This window comes from Gopherus flavomarginatus, chromosome 1 (assembly GCF_025201925.1).
Source record: "Gopherus flavomarginatus isolate rGopFla2 chromosome 1, rGopFla2.mat.asm, whole genome shotgun sequence".
Lineage (NCBI taxonomy): Eukaryota > Metazoa > Chordata > Testudines > Testudinidae > Gopherus > Gopherus flavomarginatus.
In genome coordinates this window covers 163,044,363-163,067,915 of record NC_066617.1, presented here as the reverse complement: position 1 = coordinate 163,067,915, position 23,553 = coordinate 163,044,363, and the positions used below count along the sequence as shown (strand labels likewise).

The 23,553-nt window shown below is 40.7% G+C and overlaps 1 protein-coding gene across 14 annotated transcripts in view; it reads right to left on the bottom strand.

The window, feature by feature from the left end:
• Positions 1-23,553, bottom strand: part of ZBTB20 (zinc finger and BTB domain containing 20) — a 670,053-nt gene that overhangs the window by 610,442 nt on the left and 36,058 nt on the right. For 13 of the 14 annotated variants that reach the window (XM_050957887.1, XM_050957914.1, XM_050957833.1 and 10 more), the window contains exon 1: positions 22,399-22,689. The exons of the other annotated variant lie outside the window; for it this stretch is intronic. The gene's annotated coding sequence lies outside the window, so the exon portion shown is untranslated. Of the gene's footprint in view, positions 1-22,398; positions 22,690-23,553 lie in introns of those variants that run through there. 14 annotated transcript variants of the gene reach the window in all.

The following is a 23,553-nucleotide window of genomic DNA, read 5'->3' as shown; positions in this document are numbered from 1 at the left end:
TTCAAGCATCTGCCCCAGTCTCCAAACATAAACATTTGGAAAAATTGGTCCTTGTCTTTTGTATGTGGAATTTATCTGTGGAACTCACTATCACTGCCCCAAAATATTAAGGAGAGCTTACCAGAATCTTAAAAAAGATTAAACACTTGATGGATAATAAGAACATGTGCAATTACATTAGATAGAATCCTAATTATGTAAGAGATATACAGGCAAGTCTCATCTTACACGAATTTAACATGCACGAATTCAGCTTTGCGAGGTCGGCAAAAACAGAAAAGAAAAAAACAACAATTTAAACACTGTACCTGTAGTGCGGGCAATTCCACCCGCCATTACACTCAATGTCATTTTGACTATATGCGATTTTTGCTTTACGCGCTGACAGTGGAATGTAACCCCAGCATAAGATGAGACTCGCCTGTACACTTTGATTGTTCAGCAAAAAAAGCCATCTACTCTCTGATAGGGGGTAGGAAGCAATTTCCCCCACAGGCAGGTTACTTCATAATTGTCCATTACAGGGATTCTTGTATCTTCTTTTGAAGCATCTGATTCTGGTCATGGTTGGAGGCAGGATACTAAACTAGAGGGACTTTCTGCCTTATTTAGTTCACCAATTCCTGTCTTCCTACAGTTATCCATGCTGTAACTCCTAGATAAGATTAGTACAAAGCACTATACACAGAGGCTGTTCCTGAAGATCATGCAAAAGCTCCAGCTACCGCAGAATGTGGCTGCCTACTTACTTAATGGTGTTTCTTTCAGGAAGTATCTGACACCTGCGTTCTGAAGCCTGCACTGGCTTTTAGTTAGTTACCAGATACAGTGCAGTACGTTGTTTTTTACCTAACACTTTATGACTACGATTTTCAAAATGGGTTCCTAAAGTTAGGCTTCTAAGTCCATATTTAGGCTCCTGATGTTCAAAGGTTCTGAATACCTAGCAGCTCTTATTGACTTCATGGGACATTTTAAAAATTGGGCCACTTATTTAGGCTTTTAAATTCATATTTAGGTTCCTAATTCTAGCTACCCATTCTTAAGAATCTTGGCTTATATAGTCTTGGTCTAAGACAGCCTTTCTCTTCATGTTGGACCAAAGAAATTGAGATCAGCCAAGCCACTAAAACTAACATCTCCGATTCTAAATGTCTTTAGGGCTAATGGGTAACTATTTCCAGTTATGGGCCTTCAGCACTACCACTTACTTCATCCACTAGTCTGACAGAACTAGAGAATGTTGACCTTCCAGGCATGCTCCAGGCCAGTGGTGGACAACCTGCGGCCCATGGGCCGCACACAGCCCCATCAGGGTAATCCGCTGGTGGGCCACCAGTCTGTTTACATTTGCACAGTCGCCCACAGCTCCCAGTGGCCGCGGTTCACCGTTCCCGGCCAATGGGAGCTGCAGGAAGCAGGGGCCAGCATGTCCCTGAGGCCCGCGCCACTTCAATTGGCCAGGAACGGTGAACCACAGCCATTGGGAGCTACAGGTGGCCGTGCAAACGTAAACAAACTGTCTGACAGCCCACCAGAGGATTATCCTGACAGGCCATGTGCTGCTCACGGGCTGCAGATTGCCGATCACTGCTCCAGACCCATCTATTTGCAGATGGTTTTGCCCAAGAGGGTGCTCTAAATGAGATTTGCATTCTTCAGAGGAGAGATTTCATTGACTGCTTAAATCACAGTCAATTATCAATTTTAAACTTTAATTAATGAATGCACTTTTAATTTTATATGTATACTTAGAGATAAACTCATCTTTAATAAATGTAAAACAACCGAGACAGCAAAACACAGTGACAATACATATCTGCACTCTATAGGTCACAACCTGAACAATCATCAGATTCCCTTTTCACAAGAAGTTTGGGTCCCTTTAAGAGAAAATGTGTTTCACTCAGGTTGGCCTGTCACTGTCAATGGTCCCACTATACTGAAGTAAACAATCACTTCTCTCTCCATCCTTCAGACACACCTTACCACAACATTTGCCAGTGTTGCACCCAAGAGGCCCAAAAGGAACAATTCAACCCATGAGATGCATTTCCATTCATCTTCTTTTTAAAGCCACCAAATTTTGAATTTATGAAAATATTTACATTTCTTTAAAAGATTCTGACCTGTTACATGTTACAGCATCTTTCTCTATGGCACCTTTTATCCCCAAGCACTTCAGACTACATATGCAATTAGTATCAGTGAAACGAAGCCATCTCTGGGGCAAACACCCAACAGCTGCTCAGTAAAATGATAGTGTCTAAGGACAGCAGGGAAAATTCTAACAAGAGTGCAGTAGGATCTTTAATTTCCCTTCAATAGTAGGGAGACGCTTGAGTTTTACTGTCTTGTTCAAAGTCCTCACATACAAGGAACTGTATGAAAGTGTTTATTTGCTTCTTAGAAGGACGATGAGCTGAGATGATTCAGACAGGTTTTGAACCAGTGGTTCAAGGGAGCTCAGATCTTTCAACCCTGAAGCTTTAAAGGGATCCCTAAATACAAGTTAATTAAAAAAAAAGAAATTAAAAAGAAGGTCCCTGTATTATTTAGCCACTTCATGCACCGAGATCAATAGCTAGCTTTGTTGGAATTTGCCATTACTTTGTTCCCGCTCTCAATCTCTGATATCCTTTAAACCAGTCTTGGGAAATGGCAGAATCAGTGTACAGGAAATAAGTGGAAATAGGCAATGCCAAAAAGCAAGAGATGAAACAAGCTGGAGAATAATATTTTTTCAATTTTTCAAAGCCGCTAATAAAATTATCTAGATTTGTAACTAAGATCTGTGGTTTTAAAGGAAGGGGGTTTCCCTCTAATCAGTGTCCAGAAGATTACAGCGAACAATTGAATAGTATTTTATTCATGTAAGTCTAGGTGATTAACAAAATTACAACATTCTCTTGCCCTGCCCTAGAGTCCTTAGTGGCATAGACTAGGTTTCTACTTCTTCAGCTATTTGGTAGGTGTGTGTTGGTGTGTGTGTGTACAAGCACACAAGATGAAAGTTTCTATATTTGTGTGTGTGTGTGTGTGTGTGTGTGTACACGTGTACGCACACGCAGGATGGAAGTTTCTATACTATTATTTTTATTGGCTAAGAAGTCTGAACCTCATTCCCCATAATAAACTGGAGGTAATTTCCCTAGTAGCAGTTGGCTGGAAGGCATTTAGAAGGATATTAGGGGTTATACAGAATGCCTGGTGTTTTCTATCCCCAGAATAAATTCATTCATTATAAATAAAGGCTGCGTCAGTTCATCTTCTTTTGAGATTGCAAGTCATGTCAAAGCTACATCTAGCTCTTCTGTGCTTGATTCATCAGGGGCTGGAAACTGTCATGACATTATTATGGTTCTATTCTTATGTAAGCAGAGTCAGGATGAGCTCTACCCTGACATCTGGTGGAAAGAATTTCAGAGAGTGTATTTGCATAGGCACACCTACCCCATCCCAGGTTGCCAAGCTGTGGGACTGCTTTGTGACAGAAATGACTCGACCTCAGTTGGGTGGTACTTGCTAGACAAGGGACATGGGTTCCAAAACCCAGTGAATTGAGAGAGGCTGGGGACAGGTATCTGTCCCTGGTGGTGCAGTCTCCTTGTGGAGCCAGAAGCACCAGTTCCACCCCCTCCTCTCTCCACTGTGGAATGTCAGAGTTGATTTTTTATTCCCTTAAGAATCTAGATACAAGTGACTGAGCTGAACTCACTTTGGGCTAATGGTGCACTAGCACTGGGGCTCCCCTACTATGAGCTGAGATCACTAAGAGTTGAAATCACTAAAGAGCTGAAATTACTGAGGTGAGAGCACTGAGTACTGTGCTAACTAGTGGGGGAGCCTGAAGCTATAATGCGGAACAGAGCAGCTGGCGGAGTGGAGCAGTTTGTGGGGATGGCTGGAGTGGATCACGGGACAGCTGGTGCAGCAGAGCGACTGGCAGAGTGGAGTAGCTGTGGGACGGGTGGAGTGGCCCACACAGCGAGCGGAGCCGAGCAGTTTGCAGGGAGAACTGGAGCAGCTCATGGAGCAGAGCAGCTGGTAGAGCGGAGCAGTTTGTGAGGATGGCTGGAGGAGCAGAGTGGAGCGGCTGGTAAAGCGGAGCAGTTCGTGGAGAAGGCGGAAGCAGAACCCACGGAGAGGCAGGGCAGTTGGCCCCGGACCACGTAAGGTGCCCCTTTCTACCCAGGCTGGGGGGAGGGACCTCTACAGATAAACTCTCGAACTCTGGGGTGGCATTGACCAGAGACTTTTGGGTTGTTGGACTTTGAGGTGATTGGACTTAAAACCCTAAGGGGAAAAGGGACATTGCCAAACATACTTGGAGGTGGGTTTTTGTTTATGGTTTGTGTTATAACCCTGTTTGTGGTGTTTCTCCAATGGGATGCCGCATTGATACCTTCCTTTATTAAAAAGATTTTGCTATACTCAGACTCCGTGTTTGTGAGAGGGGAAGTATTGCCTCCTACAGCCGCCCAGGGGGGTGTGGTATGTGAGTGTCCCAGGTCACTGGGTGGGGGCTCGAGCCGGTTATGCATTGTGTTACTGAAATGGAACCCCTGGATACTGAACCCGGCCCTTGTTGCTGCCAACTCAGAGGGGCAGAAGGGTTACACTTATACTATGCCTACCATCATGGTATCTGAACATCTTCTGGAAGTGAAACTTAGTTTCCTGAATTCAGAGATACACCTAATACCCCACCACAACACAAATCTTGTTTAAGCAGCTTGCCAAATGTCACAGACAGAAGTGGGTGCTATTGCAAATGAAATGCACTGTAAACTAGCTAGACTTTTACTTGTGTTTTTAATTAAACAGATCCTTTCAAAAATAAACTTAAAGTTATTTAATTTTTAAATTTAGCAATATTACACAAATCATTTTTGGGGTTTTGGGTAATACTACAGAGCAAAACTCTTCGATATTTTATCACAGGTTATTACTAAAAATAAATAACAACACTAATCATAATGCAAATGGAAGTCAAACCTGGTAGACCACATTTTCACATGATTTGCTGGAGAGAAGGACCCCTAGTGTCCATCTGGATTTTAGCCAGACTGGAGTGTGTGAATGGTGACTGTACAGCATTTGAGTCCATGATGAGACAGCAGCTTACCTTGTGATATATTCCTGCAAATAGTCTCCAACCTCTTACATTTGGAAGGAAAAAATAACAGATTTTTAATTTTATTTTTTAGGAAAATAATTATTTGAAAACACCTTATCAAGCTACCTTGTCATCATTTGGACTCTTAGGAGTCGCCATTACTGATGAACAGGAACGTGCCTTGGCAAAATACTTTTAGTGGTTGATTATGCATCCCAGAATCATATAGGTAACATCTACATTTGTAAAAATGAGCACTGTCTCTGGAAGCAGTTTCCGATGGGGCTTTAAAGGCAGCAACAACGACTAAAATGTAATGCTGAAAGGATGAGGGAGCCCAGCCCAGCAGTACACTAGCATAGCTTTGTAAAGAAAAAAAAATCTGCACCATTCCTAATGATCAAGGTTTTACCAATTTATTTGGCTAATCATTCAAATGGCTAAACAGACCTCTAATTTGTAAATAAAAACCGACAGATGCAATCACAAACAAGTTCTGAAATTGAGGTTTATAAAAAAAAGAAATAGGAAATCTTGTTCTAAGCCAAAACACACACAGTTACCTTTTTCTAATCAGAGCATTCATTTCTTCTCATTATGATCTCACAAGCACATTAAAATCTTATTAACATTAATTACTTCTGAGCATCTATGCATGAGCAGCGACAGGCTTGCGTGCGTGCGTGTGTGTATGTGTGTGTGTGTCTGGATCATATCTACATTTATATACCTTGCTGCACTTTGCTTATAAAACATGTGAAAATATTGCTGCTAACACCAATTAGCTAATTTCACACACACACACAGATAGTAAACTGCTGTCTCGCTGCACAGCTTATAATCGACTGGCAGACAGATGGACAGACAAACAGACGCAAAAAGCATCACGACTCCTCCTAAATTCAAGAGCTAGAACGCCTAACACCCCTAGGAGTGTGAGTTTTATCCTCCTAAGTCTGAGGTATGAAACAACACAAATATAAAAAAAAAATACAAGACAGCCAAATTTCCTATTTTCTACATAGATGGGTTCAATGATAAAGTGATAGAGACAAAGAAAAAACTGGCAAGCAGACAAGCAGCAGGCACACAGAGAGATAGACGTAGACAGATAAAAAAAGCAACAGAGAGAAAGATGAAAGTCTATTAAAATATGTATATCTGAATTTGGGCTAAGCAATATAAACTCTATCCCACCAGTAAAATGAGGGGGAAAAATGGCAGAGTGAAAAGTCACAAAGGGTCCAACCTCACAAGAAAAATAAAATCCTGACTCCCTACGAAACTATTTATGGATTCTGTTTATACTGAGAACATGACATACAGCTATTCAGCCCCGCCACAGAAACTCAAGAATAAATGCAAGCATCTGGACAGTAAAATCTGCAGAACTACAGCATCCTCTTATCTCCCAATTTCATGTTCTTCTTCACTCTTTGCATCCATCTACTTTATTATTCACCCATGTTATCCCAACAAATCACTTCTTCCTGAATCCACCCTCTATCCTTTGTAGGTAAAATATAAATCACATACATCCTCTTGTATAGCCAAAACCATGTTCTTCTACCACCTGGAGGTTATCCTTTCTTCTACAGACCCTTTAATCACGCAGAGATTCCAAATGGACACTCACTTCTTGTCCCTACAACTGTATACCCTGGCTCAACACCAGTGTCATCCCAACCACTTCTCCTATGCTGTTCAGAAGGACCAAGCTCTCACCCTCCTTCTGGAGAGCAGAACTCCCATTGACTTCAGTGGGAGCTCCATGCTTGGAACAAGCATGTACCTTAGCATCTAAATATTCTGTGTCACTGCCACTCACCTTACCTGCCTTTTTTGAATGATCTCACTATGCACAGCACCAGAAGAAGGAAATTATTAAAGCTCTAAAAGAGAACATTGTGCAGAAATTTAGAGATGGTATGGACTGGCTTGTTGAAGAAATTCAGAAATCAAACATAGCTTTGAGAGATAAAGCAATGAAAGTGGTATTAATAATTTTTCTTGTAAGTTATAAGAAGTTGAATGTGGCCATAATGCTGCCCCTCTCTAGTGCCTTCCATCCAAGAAACTCAGAGCACTTTACACGTATTAATTAAGCTTCAACACACCTGTGAGGTTATCATAACCCCCCCCCCCCCATTTTGTAGCTGGAAGCCTAAGCACACAGAGGTGAAGTGACTTGCCCAAGATCAATCAGGAAATCTGGGACAGAGCCCAGGAACAGAACACAGATTTTCTGATGCATAGTTCTGCACTTCTTCCTCAAAACAATCCTTCCTCGCCTATCATTTCACTCTCTAAGTTCAATATGAAGAAGAATAGATCTCAGAACTCCCAGCTGTGTGCTTTAAATCACCAGATACTGCTTCCTTCTTTAGGATTTGATCCACAAGGGGACTTGGCACCTAAAAATTAGGCATTGCTTGCCTAGGCTGCCTATACAATGCATGGGGAGAGTTAGGTCCTATGAATGAGATAACACCAAAACCAATACACTGTGTGGGGAGCTGCCTAAGTTAGCCAAAAGGAAATGCCAAGAAGTAGACCCTAAGTCCCACCCTTCAAAGGGATTGATAGATGTAACTCTGGGCTAGAGGGAGGCACCTCCCTCTGCATAAGATTCACAGGCATGAACTCCCTTCAGAATCTAAGCCCTTTTGTGCAAAAAGCTAAGGAGGAAGAGAAAGCTCTTGTTAGGGCACTCACTGGGGAGGTGGGAGGCCCAGGTTCCATCCTCCTTGATCCAGTGAATATTTACTTATACAAAGTGAAACAGCTCCAACAGCAGAGCCTTAGAAAAACAAACCTTGCAGCCCAGAAGGTAGGGCACTCTCTTGAGATGCTCAAGTTAAATTATTTGCCAGCAGAAGGGAGAGCTGAGCCTGGGTCTTCCATAACCTGGGTGAGTGCCTTACTCACTGGGCTAAAGGTTACATGGGCACTGGTACCATCACTGTTTGGGGGTGGGGAATCCAATAACTGGCCTCTGAAAATGCCTACTGGATTGGGCTCTGCAGGCAAGATAGGTAAGGAATGCCAAACATCCCATACACCCCATTACACAGAGCAATACAGAGGAACCTCTGTAATAAATCTGCTACACAAATTCAGAAGAGTGTTTATGTAAGTAATACTTTGAAGACCAAATTGAGATGTTTATCTAGTAAAAAGTTGCCAACTTTATAAAAGTTGATAATTTTATTACAGTAACACCCAGAGACACCTATGTGATACAGACGCCGTGGTGCTAACTGCTGCACAAACACAAGACAGTCCCTGCTTCTAAGAGTTTACAACTTAACATTGGATAATAATCTTAAAAGTCCTAAAGACCAGAAGGATATGATTGCAATTTTCTATAGAAACATATCTCATGGGATCACCATTGCCCGAATGACCCCATCAACAGGACCAACTGGATTTCAGAGCTCATTTGAGCCATCTACAAACAGATCACTAGGCATAAATGAGAAAGAAACTGGGAAAAATTCCCTACGGGAGAAAGCAAATATATATTTACTAGCTCTACAATGTAGAGAGACTGATTTTACTTCTATATTCTGTCAAGTCAGAATTCTTCCCAGCAAGTCCAGATCCTTACTCTGTTGTAGCCATGTTATCGGACTGTGCCAGTCTAAAGTTATATTATAGCAGCACACAGAAACAACAGGCCCAGAAAAAATGAAAATGCAGAAGAGGTGTGCACATGGCATCTGGACCAGCCCTGAGATTCACAGACTTTTGTGTCCTTTTGGAGGCTAAAAACATGAGGTTTTACTGATTCCCTCCAGGCTTTTATGAGCTTCTTATGGATTACTAAAATTGGAGAGTACATATGAGAAAGCTGGTTCATCAATTTCCTAGAAAAGACATTTATCCAGATTGCCCTCCTATCCTGGAAATGTTAGACACGGCTGAGGAGTGTTCTTTGCTATAGTGTCTCACAAATATATCCAGTGATGGTGAGTCCCATATGTCTCTGATAAATGAAACCCCTCTTTGAGCATTCTAATCTTTGCCTGTATAAACACACCACACTAGCTGAATTTGGCGCTCAAGAAAAAAAGTATTACTTATGCTGGCCAATGAAAAATCCTGTTGTTTGTCTTCAGCCTTGGACTTGTCCTACGCATCAACTGACAGAGTCAGATTGGTTTCGAGTAGTGGACAGATATTAATTAGAAACTAAGACAGAAGCATCAAACTTATTTGCAAGCTTGAAAGAGTTGAGATTTGAACCCAAATCTCAACTAACAGAAAGGTACGTGCAACAATCTATTGTACAGTCTTAGCACTTACAAGTTCCAGTTTTCAGGTTGAATGTATGAGCAATTCAGTTTACCATAATGTTTATTCTCAATGACAGATTTATCAGTAGAAATGCATCCCTGCACAGTCAAGCACTTGTGTGCCCTCTAGTATTACTTGCACATGCTTAGACTTCACTGATGATTTAAACAAACAACTAACAATCTTCTCTAAATATCCCTGTCCAGAAAACCCTTAGGGTTTATTTTTTCCCTATATGCTTGTAACTCTCATTGAGGTTAATGGCAGTTATATCTACCTAACTTGGAGAATTGTCCAAAAGTTTAATATACCACTTACCTCACACATAGGAGCCTTTGTGTTCCTTTGGTGACTTCTTTCATTTCACTGAAGCAGGGAACAGCACTAACAACCCCAGCCAGTCACACTTTCCCTCTGTGGATACCACTGCACAAGAAACAGGTACCAGAATGGTCCAGCTGTCTAACATCTCCTTCTTGACTGAACTGAGTTAGTACTATCTCTGGAGCTCAGAGGGGCATCTACAAGTGTGGAAAAGCCAACTGGATAATTTTTTACAAGTCTCTGAAGTTATGCTAACTAGAGCCAGGACAGCACTTAAAAAATAATAAAACAAGCAAACAAAGAAACCCTAAGAATCATTCTGTTTTTTATTCTGCTAGTAGAAGAGAGAATTTGTTGACATGTTAGCAAATCTTTAGACACATTTGGCTGAATTTTCAGTTACACTAGAGCCCTTTTATCTCACATTGGCAACGTAAAGGGGCCCTAAAGTGGATACAAGTGTAATTTACAGTTGCTGGGACCACCCCCCACTTTACATTGTTAGAGTAGTGTAAAGAGGCCTTAGTGTAAATGAGAATTAGGCTAATCTGAGCTTCTCTTGTGCAGGGAAGATGGATTTTGCCTTTCCAAGCCTTATCTTTTATTTCAATACGTTGGGAAGGAAATGAGGAAGAATGATCTTGTGGCTAAGTCAGGGGCTCTGAGTCAGATCATTAAGCTTCTATCCCAGGATCTGCCACTGACTCGCTATGTAATAGTGGATGATTCAAGTGCTCTCTCTTTGCCTGAGTTTCCCCATTTGCAAAATGGGGATAACAATATTGTCTTATCTCCTCAGGATGATACGAGGCTAAATTCATGAATTTTGTAAAGTGCTGTGCAAGATATTTGGACAAAAGTTTCTACAGAAATGGAAAGTACAATTGTTGTTATCATTAGCTGCCTCTGGTTAAACTGCCCAGATATTCTCCATGGTCATTCCCTTCTCTGGCTGTACTCCATTGATAATTGCTCTCCATTCTGAAGTGCCTGTGTTGCTCCTTTAACTAAAGAGCTCAGGAGAAACTTAGGTGGAGTTGATGTGATCCTTTGGTAAGAACAAGCAAAAGAATCATATTAGGATCATGGTCTTATTCTGATGCTACAAAATGAAGACTGACTATTGTACAACTCGAATCAACGGTGTTGGAATATTTTTTACAGTAGGGGCGCTGAAAGCAATTGAACAAAACTGCAAACCCGGTATATGATGGACACCACTTCAAGCTAGCGTGTGCACCGCAGCCCCAGCAGCTCTACTTCCAGCATCACTGACTGGAACCTATATGGATTGATACATACAAGCTCTCTCTTGTGGACTTTAATACTTTTGCAAGTTTCCCCAGTGTGTAACGTGGATGAGAATGGACGTTTCTTCTCTGACTGTCGAGTAAGAAGCCGGAAGCAAGCCCCCTCAAAACTCTGCCTCGAAGTTCTCAGGAAACCCTAAGCACAGATCTCTTTGAAAGGGTGTCCTCATTAGGTAAGATTTCAAAGAAAGATCTGGTAAGAATCTTGATATTACACCTACATGTGCTTCCATTAGAGAAACGATGTCTAGTGAAGGTGTCATACTCAGCAGCACCATCCTAAAGGAAACTGGCTGCTGGATAGGAATCACTTATAAAATCTCATGTGTGTTTTTTTCTGCTTGAAGTGAATCCAAACTTCAGCTTCTAGCACAGAAACATAGGACCATATTCTGATTTCAGTTAGCACAGTGTAACCCCATTGACTTCCACAGAATCACTCCAGTTTTATACTGATGTGACGCAGGGCAAAACAGACCCCATATCAGTGGGCGTTAAGTGCCTAAATAGCTTTGAGGATTTGGGCCACAGTCCTCTGAATTTGTAAGAATATGATTCCAGTTCACTACCCATGCAAGAGAAGGAAAAAGTTATGCCCACATCCCTCCTCACGCCACTCCTGTTTATATTAAATGCTGCTAGTAGAATTATCTCAGTTACCTGCCACTGTGACCAAGTTATCCCCCTCTTTCTGCATTAAGTTCAGGCTTTTTGTCCTCATCTTCTTTACACAGCTCTTCCCCGCTGCATGCATGTCAGCTTTTAGTCCTTCTTAGTGCTCACATTCTTCCTAAACCTCTCTCCTATCCTGCCGCATGTTGAAGCCAGTGTTCTCTGGCAACATTACCAAATCGGATTTTAATAACTTTTTAGATCACACTTCTATCAACTAAATGTTAGTCCTGAGCACTAACTCTGACAGGGAACTCCTATAAAGTTAGTTTTAGCTCTTTTTTTCCTAAGAAGTGGGAAAGAAAAGTTAGAAGAATTTTGCAACTGTGTCTCATGCCTTTATTTTTAGGGTGTCGTATCTGAGGAAACTTGCATCCAATTCACTGCAAATCTCCCTGAAAAATTCCAGTTGGACCCCATAACTAGACTAGAAATTTTTAGACTGATCTGACTGTCTTTGTGGATTGGAGGGGAAATCAGTTGCAACTTAATTATGGAGCAAACGCTGCCCTGTGATGCTAGCAAGGAATGCTTGCCGGAGGTTTTCCCCCAGATCCACAAATGGAGAAAGCCTGACTAAGCTTTCATTTTCTATCTTCTATATATTCTCTGCCTGAAAACTCTTTAAATAGAAACTATCAAGCTGGAGTTTGAAGCAGTCTAACCAGAACCACAGCCTACCATAGACATGATATGATATAGCCTACATCCAGACCTAATCTATCACATAGGTTTGTAAACCATTTTATAAACACTACTAAGGCCCAGGTGACACTGGGATTTGGAATGTTATGAGAGCCTTTCTAGCACGAATCATATTTTATGTGTGGGGGGGGTCTGCCGAACATAGTTAAAACTCAAGGTTACATAGGGCCTTTGTCTAATAAAGTAAAAATAAACAATTTAAACTATTAATAAAAAGAAAACACAGCTTCTTCTACTGGAGGCAGCTATAGACAGAGACCAAATGAGATCTCTGGTGCCAGCCCTTGTCTGAAATCACATAAGAAAAGCCTAAGTGCTCAATAACTACATCAAGAGACCAAAGCAAACCCACTGAAGTAAGGAAGGAAAGGTTGCTATGCACCTTTGGGGAGGTGTTGTGAGGCCCAAGTCTGATGGTGAAAAGTGCTTATCATAATAAAATTATACCCAATGCTTCTCCAGTGGTCTCAAAGCACCCTCTCAAAGGTTGGTAAACACTCTTATCCCCATTTCACAGATGAGTAAATGAGGTACAGAGGGGAAATGACTTGCTCAAAATTACACAGGGAATTAGTGACAAAACTAGGAATAAAAACCAAGCCTCCTGACTCCACATGCCATGGGTGTCTTTATTAGGCAATCCACAAAGACAGTCAGATCAGTCTCAAAATTTCTAGTTTAGTTATGGGGTCCAACTAGAATTTTTCAGGGAGACGTGCAGTGAATTGGATGCAAGGTTCCTCAGATATGACACCCTAAAAATAAAGGCATTATTTAATGGTTACTTACCCATACACCCCAGCTGCAGCATTATAATCTCATTACAGCTTTGCACTCTGAACTGTGGTTTTGCACTGATAAAAAACAAAAAAACTCTTAATTTTTCTCTGCATGCAAGTAAAGAAAATTGTCTAGAAAATGCTGAGCAAAGTTTTATTTTAGAGGCTCTGTGCCATAAAGAGGAGGCCAATGACACAGGTACACAACCCTCTGTGAGGGGGAAGTCTTAATTTCTGGAGATATTTAGAAAAACCCTACAATAAGGGAAAGATGTGATTTTTCTCTTTGATTGTTTTTTTTCTTCAATATTTAGTGCAGTTTAGCTGACCATACTGTGAAAACACTTGAACCATTTAGGAGCAGTTGCTTCCACAGCAATGAAATGTTTCAGGCCGTGCTGGACTGGCTTGGTGGACAAATGGTTTGAAGTCTGTCTGTACAGCTCAGAGAGAACCAACATGTTTAGAAAATGTCAGTATCTTTTAAATCCCCTCCAAGTGGAGCAAGTTTGAAGCTTTCAAAACTTGGCAGTCATTGGGAGAAGGAAAAAAAAAAAACAGCTTTTTTATGAAATGCTGGAAATTACGAAACAAACTTCTTGGAATTCAAACAGTTTGTCCGTGAGTCAGTGACAACTGAGCCTTCGTACTTGTTAGTTTAGTGCTAGTGAAAGAGGCCATACTGATGTCCCTCGGCACTGAATTCTCTGTTTAACCCCAAAGCAGGTCCAGCAGTAACGCAACCTACCGCCCCACCGTTCCCTGCTACTGTGCCTCATGTCTGACCTGGAGGGACTCAGGGGTCAGAGAGTAGCTTCAGTTCTCAATGACCCATTCACTTCATGATGTCTCTGCTGAGACTGCCCACAAGGAGGTCAATTTCTTACATCTTTGGCCAAATGGGTGGGTGACTATGAAGTGGGGCCTGGGAAGCAGAAATAAAAGAGGATGATGCTGGAGGCCTCCCCAAAAAGGCAGGAAACCCACAAGGAGAAGGAAAATAAATCAGTGAGCTTTTTCTTTTTATTTTCTGACCCTTCGAAAATGGATGGGGTCTAGGAAGTGGACTCTGGCCACAAAGATTCAAATTATTCTGTTACAATCAGATTTTTATGTGGGTTGGGTCACTCCAACCAATGAGCAACCAAGCAGTCACCCGGAAGGGACGCATGAGACTTGCACCAACAAAAGCTTCCATAAGTCTGGACTGACAATTTGGGCCCAGTCCTGAAGCAGCTCTACACAGTTAACTCCCACTAAAGTCAGTGGCTGTGAGAAAAGGCTCTTTATCATGATACTTTGCTTAGGTGGGAAAGGCAGCAGGATCTCGTATGACCTCATCACCTCTTCAGAAGTCTTCAATACATTCCAGATTTTCCAGGGGAATCTAAAATCATTCCTGGGTTTTATCCAGGATTCAGTCATCTCTAACATTCAGAAAACTTTGATACTATGAAGTTGGGAAGTGATGGATGTGAAAAACATATGAAGTGGGAAGCAAAATGTCCAGATTAAGGAGGGAGTTCATTAAGCAAACAAGTCTATATCTTAAAAAACAAAGTAAGAGGCATCACAATGAGCAAAGAGGCTAAATAGAATCCTGAAGAACAGAAGCTTTCCAGGCCATGGAACAGGATGAGACGAGCAGAGCTATACTCAGCAGAGGAGCAGATTTAACTGATGCAGCTGTAAAAATACTGAGATCTGCCAAAGCCTTATCTACCCTAAGGTTTCCACCACTACTCCCACTAGCTCAGCTAAAACTAATGGTTGGACCAGTAAGAATATTTTTCTTTGGAGCCCTCATGTAGGAAATATCTTAGTGACAGCAGCAACAATGAGGAGAAATTCTGACTTTGGGAAATGACACAGAGAAAGACTCCTCTGCCACAGAAGCATGACAAAGGAAGGGTAGATGGAAGAATCACAGGTTAGGATGATTCAAATGTTAAAAGAACAATGCTGTAAAGTATTTTTTCTAGGATCCACTGCTTTTCATATTCTTCATATGAAGCCTTTTTTCTCCACCAATGTTGTCCATTTCAAAACTGCTTGAAATCAACTTTTTTAACATCCTATTTTGTACTGCACCCTCACAGAGGGCATGGGCATGACTCTAGGGATAGGATTTGTTAGTTCTACAGAGAACCAGCAGAGGGAGCACAAGAGCAATTAAACATTTGTTCTGGTATCTAAACAATAGTTTGTTTGTTTTCAAATTCTCAGTATTCTATCCACCGCCAATTCCTGTAATTCAGTTATCTACCAAATTGCTCGGAGTTTAGGGGCCAACACAGTGGAGAGTAACAGGTCCTGTAGCCCCTCCCCCTGCTAGAAAATGGAGCCAGAGACTCTAAGGGTTACAGAGAGGGGGAGATGGGTACCCCAGCAACTGTAAACAACCCAATTTCCAAGCAGGGATCTGTTGGTTTTATGTCACCTTGATCTGTGGGCAGAAGGGATAATTTGCTGCTTGAATAGTATTTTTGAAAGAGAAAATTAAAACAAAGAACAAAAAAAAGCTGGGGCTAAGTTACAGTTTCAAACAAAAAAGACCTTTACTCTGTCAAATATTAACCCCTCCACACACACACACAAAGCATGCCTATGGATATGTTTTCAATCCCAACCTCACTTCCTATCTGGAGTCTGTATCCCTGTTGGAGTCTCAAAGATTCCCCCCTAACCATTATCCTCAAATTCCTACATCATGGCCGCCATCTATCCAGCTAAGGAAAATGGCATAGGACTCCCTGGGGAGCACATCAATAATTAACTTTCTTTCAGTCAATTGGACGGATCACTGTGAGGTCCCACAAAGCACTTTTCTCACCCCATATTCATATTTCCAAGGGACTGATTACATTCCTAGCCACTAATCACCTTGAACCAAGTGACTAGAAAGCAACTACTTTACTTTAAAAGTATTCTAGTAGAGTGCAGGTAATTTCCCAAGATGAATTGCCCCAGAACCAAAAGGGCAGGCCACTCTTGCCTACATTATTAGCAGTGCCACAGTTCCAAAGTAAATTTATTATGTGAGCATTACATTTTCAGATGATCTTTATGTAATTTATGGAATGGTAATATTTCAATATTCCAAAAGTTTCTATAGGAACTATTCAGTGTGTTGCATGCAGATTCAAAACCTACCATTCAGGTTTTCTTTCCTCTTCCCCACTGAGTTTACCAAACTCACTACTTTTAAAATACAAAATTAGATAACCACTAATTTAAATTCTGGCTGGGACATAGAGGAAGGGACAAAATGAACATGCATTGCCACTTCCTGGGACCTTGCACTGTCACTTATACTTGTGCAAATTGGGCATAAAATGCTACCAAAGCATAATTTTCTTCTCACTCACTCACACCAGTGGTAATAGTCTGCACTCGTTTTGCACAGGTGTAAATAATGACACAAGGTACAAGACACTAGAGAATCAAGCCCTAGATGTTGTGCCAGTGTTTGAATTAGGCAGGTCTGTTCTTAATACACTTCTACCCCGATATAATGCGACCCAATATAACACAAATTCGGATATAACGCAGTAAAGCAGTGCTCTGGGGCGGGGGAAGGGCTATGCACTCCAGTGGATCAAAGCAAGTCGATATAATGCAGTTTCACCTATAACACAATAAGATTTTTTGGCTCCCCAGGACAGCGTTATATTGAGGTAGAGGTGTATATCTATCTACCTATTGTGATAAAGATGCTTCTCTACCTTGGTGGGTCCTGCACTTATTGGCAGATTTTACTAGCCTCTGAGATCTTCCTGTGTTGGATCAGGGGTTGGGAGGTTTTGGGGGGAACCCAGGCCTGCCCTCTACCCCGGATTCCAGCTCAGGGCCCTGTGGATGGACTCCAGCTGTCTAGAATGCCTTCTGGAACAGCTGCACAACAGCTACAATTCCCTGGGCTACTTCCCCATGGCCTCCTCCCAACACCTTCTTTGTTCTCACCACAGGACCTTCCTCCGGATGTCTGTTAATGCTTGTAATCCTCAGTCCTCCAGCAGCATGTCCTCTCACTCCCAGCTCCTTACGCACACCTCACTAACTGGAGTGAGAGCCTTTTTATACCAGGTGTCCTGATTAGCCTTAATTAATTCTAGTAACTTCCTAATTGGCTACAGGTGTCCTAATTAGCCTGCTTGCCTTAATTAGTTCTGGAAAGTTCGTGAGTGTTCTGGAATAGTTCCTGTTATCTTATCCAGGGAAAAGGGACCTGCTGAACCTGGAGCTAATGTATCTATCTTCAACCACTCTCTTGTAGCCATCTGGCCTGACCCTGTCACACTATGTATCTATCTGTCTACACACACACACACACACACACACACACACACACACACACACACACACACACACACACACACACACACACACACACACACACACACACACACACACACACACACACAGTTGCTGAATAATGCCAGATTGACAGTCACAGGACAGGCAGCAGAAATAACATCTTCTTCACATTATGCTGTTGACATGGCTTATTCTTGACGGTGAGGGAACCACTTCTCATGAGACTTCTTTGTGCCCATTCAGTCCTTGCCCTTTCTTTTCACACTGCCACCTAGTGCCAATAGCTCTGGTGAATGGATTTTGTAATACGGACATCTGCCCATTAGGAACTGGATTGAGCGCCCCATGTTCATTTCACATAATACATACAAAGGGCTGTCAGAGAGTAACTATTTTCTTTTTCAGCATGGTCTTCTGCCATTATCCCATTTTTCCACCTAGGCCTCTCAAATGCTCCAAGTCAGATAGCCTTCCCCAGTGAAAGCTGGATGTACCTCCCATTCCTACCCCCGCTATCTAACAACACTGATCCCACACAGGCCATAGAAGAGGTATGTGACAAACTGACTGCATAATACTTTCAGCCCCTGCTGGCCCACTGACCATGGGACAAGAACATACCCATATCCCTGCTAGCCACAAATGTTTCAGTTATTTCTTATAAGCCCATTCTTTCAAACCCTATACAAATAGAACATCCATTGAAGTGGCTGCAGTGTATACAGTGTACATGGGAAGACTGTACTATTGGGTCCAGTACACGCAGAAAACCAAACATGTATAATTAGTCATCATTATGAAGTGCCAGATTTCTACTAAAGAGAATTTGATAATTACTATAGGACTAAGCATTAAGATTAAAATTAGATAAATAATGAACAGGAATACAAGGGATAGTGTTGACTTAAAAACCAAATTGGGGCAAATCCTTAGCTCTTTACTCAAATTTTATTCACTCCTTACTCAAACCTTGATAAATCAACGAGAGCATGCCTGAGCTAAAATTGAGTAAACATTTCATAAGAGCCTCAAGATTTAGATCTTAGTTAAAAAGTATCACTAAAACCCTGGACTATTAGAGACAAAAGAATATTAAAAATCCAATTTTATACTGTTGATGCTGTTTGTTTATTTTCTGAATTTTCTTGGCCCAGACAAGCAAAATCAATGAAGTCAGTTTCACTTTTGTTTACCATCAGCTTCTCAGTGCTGCAAGATTTGAGTTGCAAACCCTGCAGAGGGAACAACTGGTTGTTTTGAAAACAACTGTTCCAATTGGAATGTTTATAAGAACTTTGAAACACTTCTATGGGTCTTAGGTTTTTGTCAAAGTTTTTTTCCCCCTAATACCTAAATAACTTGAAGCTAGATTTGAGTTATTAATTTCCCTCTCACATTTGTAAACGCCTCACAATAGTAGCCATCTTCCCCAACACATCATTGTGGAAAAAAACTTATAAAATTATATAGGAATGAAACTAATTGGATTAAATAGGGACACATGCCATCAGTTTATAATCAAAACCCCTGTTTGGTATATTTCTGTTTAAAAACTAATGGCACAATATGGGCTGTAGAAATTAAGCAGGAGTCTCCTGAAAAGACTTAAAACCTATAAAATCTAACAGAGTATGAGTTCCTGTCTATGGGATTTTTAAACCATCCTACAGAATTCTATAGCAGGGATCTCATTCTCCATTTAAATCTCAGTTTTATATAAATGATAATACATGTTTAAAAATGTTCTGCAGCTGTTCCCTTATGAGTAAGCTGGGCCTATGGAGAAAATGTGGAAATGGGAAAACTGTGAGTAATATTTACTACTACGATATAGCCAACTCAGGAAATTACAACTGTGTATATTAAAATAAAAAAAGATTGATATTTATCTCTCCTCCTAAAAAAATTACTAAAAATAATTTGACTTAGTATTTATTTGGCATTTGGGTTTAACTATCTGGTATCCCCATATTTTGGCCCTGTTAAAAAATCCAGCACTCACTTTGATCTCACAGGAGTTAAAGAGACATATACACACGCCATTCAGTCCAAAATTGCATTAGCTACAGGGCATGGCAAAGCATGAAATAACTGCTCCAGAGTACTTCCTCATGTGGGTGTGTTAGATAACTGTCTGCTCCAACACTAAAATAAAGCATACTGCGACCCACTCAATACTGTGGGGTTCTACTCTGTTAGACTGAAAGGGTTGGTAGGACTGGAACATATAGAACCCACAATATGAAGTTGGCTAATTCAGGTCTTCCAACTCTGTTATACACCCCTGTGCCAAAAGACTTTTGGCTTTTGGAGTTCCAACTACAGCATCATATGCTGGCTTTAAGTTTACTTAGGCACACTCTCCCCTTTGCTTTTGTATACACATTGCAAACAGACTTTGTGACATAGACAGAGCTGAGTCTTTTGATAGAAAATACTTTGGTTTCACAGAGAATTAAATCATTTTAATGGAAAGCATTTTTTAAAAAAAATTTTAATTTTTCTTCTTCCTGCTGAATGATAATAAATGTTTCTTGCATCCTGCTTTTCCCACTAGGCAATTCTTCTTTCCTGGGGTTTCCATACAATTAATTGATATTTTGTAATCTTTTTTAAAGTTATTTGGAAGAGTTGGGATAGGACCATGACTTCTGTTAATCATATATTAAAGAGTCCCAACACCCGTTTCACAAAAACTCACACAGATAGAAACCTGTGCTGTAAGAGCTCATACACACCTGTAGTGGTTCAAAAGAAAGTGATGGGTGACTATAAATGCACACACATACATCATGTGGGGGAAATGGGAGAAGGGAATGCTAATATTCCAGCTCCATCCCTCCAGGCTAACCCCCAACATAATGGCACCAAATGTTTCCCCATTTGAAACCCCTTAATTTTTGGAAATACTTCAGCTCCCCATATGCTCAAATCAGAGTTTCAAGGTTTGAGATTAGAGGGAGGGGACAGTATCTTACTACAGTGACATGTAATTTGTAGCAATAAAAACAGTTAAAGTTTGTTGACCAAATGTTAATTAGCAGCCTGAGTTGAAAAGAGGCAGGAAAGGGAGTGGAAAACACTAAATTTCATTCCTGAGCTAACAGATGGACCACTGATTCTTGACAAAATGCTACAGAAAGCCACTGAAAAGTTCCGCTTGGGCCCTGGAAAAAAAACGAATAAGATGGAGTGAATGGGTTCTGTATCTACAGAGCCAGTGGGTTATTTGCTGTTTTGGGTTTAAACTGATTTGGTTTGTCCAGAGAGGAGTCGCTTTTGTTGAGATGAGAGAGTTATAAGATTCAGGATGTAAAAATACAAAAGATAAACATGTTAGAACCAAAAGTTGTCTACTGCTCTAAAACAATGGATTTTTAATAAACATTTCACAAGATGTGAACCCTGATAATGTGTTGAAGAATCTCTTGTACAATCCCAGCTGGGCTAGGAATATTGCTTTATGGACATGTGTTATCGGAAAGGCCTAATGGATTTTTTTAAATAGTCTGCCTCTTACTATTAAATAATTTGCTATTTTAAAAGGTCACTGTTATTGTCAAGAGATCTCCACTGATCAGCGTCCATTTTCTATAATTACTCATGGATTCTCCAGAATGTTTTATATAACTCACTTCCACTCACTATCTGTCTTAATTTTTTAACAACAGAGTAGCAGTTTTACTCTCCGACAGCACTGACAAGAGCTCAGATAAAAAGCCCATTTTGGATGGATCTCTTTAACCAGCCTTTAGAACCCATGATAAGGCTAGCTTGAAAAACTCAACATTGTTAAATGGGCTATGAAACGCAACACAACCCCAGAAAAATAATAATAATTAATCCACAGGCACATTGTATGTTTCAAATAACAAATACAAAGGTTATTTATGGAATGAAAATATGGTAAATAAATAGTTACTGTTTCTAGACAAAAATGGCTCAAAAGATTTCATAAATTGTTTCCACTGTAAAAGGATATCTACCTCCCCCTCCAAATACACATACTGAAACACAAGCACAACCATGTATAAAGAGGGGAGGGCAATCAAAGATACAAACTCCCTCTTAGAAAGTTTGAATTCATATTAACCCAGTCATGCCTCTATGATGTTATATTCTAACTTTTATGTTGCTGATTTAATGTATCTCCCACACCCTCTTAAGTAAAATAAAGAGTTAAAAAAATTAAAATAAATGCTTTAAAAATCCAACAGGGAAAAGTACATGTACGCTAATTAAAATCACCTCCTCTTCTCCCTCCCCCCCAAAATTTTTAAAATAAAACTCCTGGCAGACAGAGTGGAACCTGCTTTCTGTTTTTATTTAATGTACAATAAACATGGACTTTAAACTTACAGTAGATATAAAACAAAGAACAAGAGTCACAGTTAAACCTGGTCACCGGCAATACAGCTAAAACTCATTGGCAAATACTAACAAAAACCCATTTAACAGTAAATAAGGAGAACATGATATATGGACGGACAGATGGAACTGCATAAACAGAAAAGAAAAAGCAGAGACCCACAGACATACGGAGAGGGCTGTTTTAAAAGAGAGAAAGATATTGATTTACTTGGAACTAGTGTTGGAAAACAAACATATTTGTTTCCTTCATTGATGTTAAAAAAAAAAGTAATTAAAGTGAATCATAAGAGGGCACACCCTGAAATAAGTAGAAAAGGAAAAAACATTTGTAAAGGCTAAGGCCTTCTATAGATGTTCAAAATTTTAAGCTAGCAAATGGGTTTGACAAACTTACATCTCTATATTAAAAATCGAGAGGGTGGGGGTGAAAGAATAAATAAGTGTCATGGGGCAAGGGGGGGAACAGGAAATTTTTTTTTTTTATAAAAGTTGACTGGCCTACCTTGTTCCCCAGTCCTCAGTTTGTCTCTTCATAGTCGCTGTCTCCCTGGAAGTACAGTGTGAGTGGTAATGACTGCCTGCCTCCCTAATGAGTCCATTTTCCTGCTCTTGATGTTGTGTATATATACACACTGCAACCTACCTTACAAACCACAGAGACGGGAAAGGGAGTGAGAGAGAGAGAGAGAGAGCAAGCGAGAGTGTGAGAGGGAGAGAGAGAGAAAGGCACACACAGACAAAGCCCTCCTACCAGACAGCAGACAACCCTTCTTCCCCTATCTAGCAAAATACAACTCGGCTAATGCAGCAACAGGTTCAATACTGCCAGACTGAGACAGTGTAAAAAAGGTATATAGTGCAGATCAGGATTGCTGGCAAATAAACTGTTTACAGCCAGCTGGCTCCACCTTTCATATTTATGTTACAGAATGTTGGAATGCATTGTTTCAGACAGTCCATGTAATTATCATAAATACATTTTGTGCATATTAGCATGAAGCACTGAAATGTATCAGCCATTCTGCTCCGTAACCTTATAGCTTTAACACATGCAGGGAAGGTGTAAACATATCTCTTTTGACAGGCAGGCTACACAAAGCCCACTGATGATTTTAAAGTCATGAGATCTTTCAAGAACGAAGCTCCCAAAGACAGGTTTCCCCAGACAATAGGGGAGCAGGGAAAACTGATCTGGAGGAGGAGGAAGTCTCTACAAGAGGTTGCTCAGTAAGCAAACTAAAAGAGAGGGCCATTCTCCCTAATATTCTCTCCCCCCAATATATACGTATTAGTAAGCTTCTGCCCCTACGGCTATAATAATGAACTGTGCTTATGTCTGAACAGGTGCAATGCATATAGTACATAGTGTTGCAAGGACAGAAATAAATCCCTCAAGTAAAGAAATCTTTTTCCAATGGCAACCCGGCCAAGGTTATTTAAAATAAAGGTCTGGGCTGAAAACTACTCCCCCACCCCCATTTTTCTCTCGGGGAGGGGAGAAAGGGGAGAAAAGCAATAGACTGCTTATGTCTACAGAAAATTCAAATATGACAAAAATATCTGCCGCATCTAGAGAAAATGTATGGTTTACATCAGTTCTACACGCTGCCCCTAAAATGTTGTAACAGCCCTCCTTCTGACCACACAAACTTGATGT